Raw genomic sequence first — 4841 nt, 5'->3', positions numbered from 1 at the left:
CATTTTCTGCTGTAAAGTAAATCTCCAAGTTACGTTCCTCAGTGTTTGTTGTCTCTGCAACTAAGAAGTGGAAACACTATTGTACACACGTTTTTGCTTGTATTCCAAGCATGTAACAGGAGAGTTTAAGGACAAGCACAAATACAAGAAATGTTTAATTCTCTGATAGTCTGGTCATTCAGAGAATTGAGTAGAACTTTGTAAACCAATCTTGATATTATTACTGGTATATTACATCAATGCATTGAGTCTCTATTCGCTATTGATATCAATCTCTCCAGCACATACAGTTTACTAATCCATGTTCTACCAGAAGAGATCTACATTTTATGTATCCAAAAATACCAAAAATACCAATTCATTTACAAGTTGGTGCAAATCAGATGCTGAAAAGTACATTACAGTTAAAGAGAACCCGTCCCCCTTGTACTTATTCTGCATTAAAGCAGAAAATTATAACGTTCAGATATGAAGCAGATTCATTGTTCAGTGTCGTTCCACTGCAGATATATTAAAGAGTCCCCAAACCTCAAACATTTCCTCTTTTTGAAAATATATTTAGTTTAGGGAAAACAGTGCTGCTCTGAAGTATATAGATGTGTATGTATAGCTGCCAATATGGGACTGTGGGGGACGGATTACAAAAATTTCAAAAGAAACAGGATAATCCCACGGCACAAATATGTAGTATATATATATATATATATATATATATATATATATATATATATATATATATACACACAGCATCTAGTATGTAAAAAATGGAATCATAAAATGGATTATAGGCATAAACAGTAAGTATTTTCAGGCAGGTATAATAGCTCTTAATATAAATACTTGTATGCAAGTAAAACACACAATCTCAAACTTACTGATCTCTATCGATATATTGAATATTCAAATGAAATAAGCTGAAATAGTAATGTCCAGAAAAATATTGATAAAACAGTCTTTATAAAAATGAATTTCTGTGGTTCTCAATCCAACTCATTTAAAAGAAATGTCCCGTACACATCCCCACTGTGAATGGAAATCGCAGGGAAAAAAAATCACAGCTTGATACATTTACTCCCAGGTCTTTGATGGTGAGTTTTTTGCTTAACATCCGCTTAGAGAACGGGAGAAAGAATCCTGTATCGGTGAACTTACCATGGAACAAAGCCTGGAGAGGACAGCAAATCACAGGTCACTACTGCTCAGGAACTACAGACGCTTTACTGGACATCATACTACATTTAAACAGACGATATCATATAGCCATGTTGCTAAAATAAGTTAGATCCTATACATAATACAGTTATGTAACAGAACATCAACACACTCAGCCGACAGTCCTAGGTACAGGCAAATTAAACAGCCTTCTTCTCACTGGGCCCAAATAATACAAAGTGACCATCCCAATCTGTACAACCACGCGTTTCTCCCATATCAGCTTATTGTTTTACAGCTCCTCCAGAAGTACAGATAATGCTGCACTGCATATAGACGGAGCTCAGAGGCGTTCGTTTCATGCACCGTTTCTCACATATGTAAAGCGCCAACAAGGATAAAAAAAAAAAACTACTCTGTAAATAGTGTACTGAGTGTCCTTAAGCTCTATGTATATTTTAACACATCAGTGTATTACCGATGAGAAAAATTGTAGAAAAATCTATATTCATTGTCTTAAATAAACCTCTTTTTCTTCAACCACAATCTTCCACCTTCACCATCCAGCACCTATTGTGATTAAACTTACAGACATTTGCACCATTGAGAGCATTGTATCTCAAGCCTTTAATAGCCTTGGGCTTAAAATGTCTTGAATTGACTTTACTGCTGTCATTACTGCTTTTCATACGTAATAATTTCTGTCTGTTGGTATTTTTACTATCAAAGAGTTCTTTATCCAAAAGATATTGAGGGTAGCCCGGGTCTCTAAATAAATCTAAAAGTACCTTGGCTGGTTCCAAAAAACCATGATCTGAGCTGGCGTTCCTTTGCAGCCTTAAACGATGACCCTTAGGGATATGTTTCTTCCATGCCCCCAAGTGACAGCTTCTAAATTTCAAGAAGTGGTTGCTGTCAACTTCTTTATGATTTCATTACAATGTTGCCACCTTCAATATGTAACACCCCCTTCGGTATTATGCGTTGTGAGGGTGTATATACATTAAATGATGCAGATGCTTCTCACCTCTGTACTTGGTTTTCAGTCTCTCCACCTGAATCACCACTTTCTTCTTCTGGGGGGTGTTCTTGAAATGCACCAGGGGGGAGATTCGGGAAACCCCCTGCCCAGTACTAACACACTGTGACACCCTCTGTGCTGCAGAAGCCAATCCGGCACATTTATTGAACTGGAACCACTGAATGCAGCTTTTGTGATTTTATAGAAAAAATAGACTTTAGTATAATTTTAAATAAAAGTGTGAACAATACAATACAATACAGTGTGGGTGAAAGTAGAGCACCAACTCACTATGAACAGCAGGTTAACACAATAACTCTCAATAAATCAATAATATTAATTGCCACAACTTTATACACCAGACCAATATATCATATGTTAACCTTACTGGCTCCTGATACTGAAATTATCTCAAGGAATAATTGCATATATTATTACTTATATTTTTATCATATACTGCCAAACACACCACACAGATGGAGCGGTGCACTGCACATTGGGGCCCTTCTGTATGGATGCAGCATGGCATGGAAGCAGCATGTGTCTAGTTTGCAGCTTTTAGGGTTCTTTAGATCACTTACAGTAAGGTACAGCAATCACAGTATGCAAACCTTCCTGTAGCAACATCTGTAAAATCCTCATCTTGTATCCTTGCTTTTTGTATCCTGGGACTTGTAGTTCCACAAATTTAACACCAGAGGATACACCTTATGGTATAAACTCAAATGCTGATTAAAGAAACACTTGTAGCACATTTATCTGCCCACCCATCTATCTGACTCTTCAGCCTTTGTGGCCAGATATAGTCCAAACCCAACTTGAATAATAGCAGATAGGTTAATTAACCACAGTTACTTATCTGGACCAGTGTGTGTCCCAGGATATGAACCTGATTCTCTCCAAAATGGCTGACTTGCAAATGTCCTTCTTCTGGGGTGCATGCAAACCTCCTCCTACAGCTTCAAACTGTGACTTCCAGCAGTTTCTCTTCATCATTCCACTCTGCTCTGATATCTCTCAAGACTGTCTGTTCTCTCTGCTCAGACCATCAAACCAGTGTCCTTATGTTTAGGGTCACCTATCTAGACTTATCACACAGCTCAGTCTCTCTCTCAGGATGCTCCTCCCTCTCACTCCTCCATTGCCCTCGGGTTTCTCAGTCTTGTTAGTCTCCACCCCCTTTTCACAGCTGCCTTGTGGGAGATGTAGTTTCTCTTCCCGGACTGGTAAATGACAATGTCCTTCTCTTTTGTTACTGATGCAATTGTGATAAGTAGCCCCTGGGTACTCAAGTCCAACTGCAGCATCCCCAGAGGTTACAAATAGATAGGGAAGTATCCAGAGAGTTGATATGGCTCTTATTCGAACTGCTAGCGAATTTTAAAGCAAAACTATTAGTATTTAGATAATCAACAAAAAGTGCAGAAGTTCACCATCTCCTCTTTTCCACAAGTTTGATGCCTGAGTGTCATCCTTGACTCCTCCCTCTTCTTCACTCCCACATCTAATCCCTCACCAAGTCCTGCCGCTTTTATCTTCACAATATAGCTCGTATCAGACCCTTCCTCTCCTTGATGCCATTAAAACTCTCATTCATTCTCTGATCATCTCCCGTCTTGATTACTGCAACCTGCTTCTTACTGGGCTCCGCAGCACTCATCTCACTCTTCATACCATACTCAATGCTGCAGCCCCGACTAATCCTTCTCTCTCCCCAGTCTACATCTGCTTCCCTCTCTGTCAAACACACGGCACTGGCTTCCCCTCCATTTACAGAATTCTCTTTGAGCTCCTCATCCTCACCTACAAAGCCCTCTTCAACTCCACTGCTCCTTACATATCCAACCTCATCTCCAGTCATACTCCTTCTTGCCCTCTACGGTTAGCCAACAACCGCAACCTCACCTTCCATCTGGTTACCACGTTTCCCTCCCCATTCAAGATTTCTCCCGTCCTTCCCTCCTTCTCTGGAAAGATGTCCCTCATTATATCAGGCTATCATTTACCCTGCAAAACTTCAAACGATACCTTAAAAGACACATGTTCAGAAAAGCCTACCCTTCCTCTATCTAACCTCTCTACCCTTCCTCTATCTAACCTCTCTCCTGTCCTTATCTACCCCTCTTCATGATCCATCTTCACTAATTGTAGTATACCTCACCCTCATTCTTCCTTCGTTCCTCATACTACCTGCTCTTACTCATCTCTCCATACAGATTTCTAGTTGTGAGCAGTGCCCTCTAACCCGTGTGTACTCCTCCTCCTTCTGTTACCTTTGCTTTTGGCTGACCAGCCTCATTTATGCACCTCGACACTAAGCCCCTGCCCTCAGTTCTTCTCTTCTCCCATTGCCTTCGCTGCTTCAGCACTGCTCTGATCCTGTTAGATGTGCCCACATTGCTGGGCACAGGTTCAACTTGCTTTAGTTCACTCCCCACTTCTCCTCCTCTACTTTCCTAGTTTCTAATGTTCTAGTATTCACTTATACCTCTATGCCCTGTGCACCTGAGTTGTTTTTTAGCTGCCTTGTATGCTGTGTTCTGTTTTGCCCTATGCTCTATGTATGGCAATGTGCGGTGGTTGAAGACCTCCAGAAAAATGACAGTCTCATTAATTTCCCATTTATTGTTCCAAAAGTAATACAGTTAATATTGTGATTCAGGGTCCA

The sequence above is a fragment of the Mixophyes fleayi genome, chromosome 5, assembly GCF_038048845.1.
Source record: "Mixophyes fleayi isolate aMixFle1 chromosome 5, aMixFle1.hap1, whole genome shotgun sequence".
NCBI classification, from domain to species: Eukaryota; Metazoa; Chordata; class Amphibia; order Anura; family Limnodynastidae; genus Mixophyes; species Mixophyes fleayi.
The sequence above is the reverse complement of the archived record's forward strand: the minus strand, read 5'-3'. Positions refer to the sequence as shown.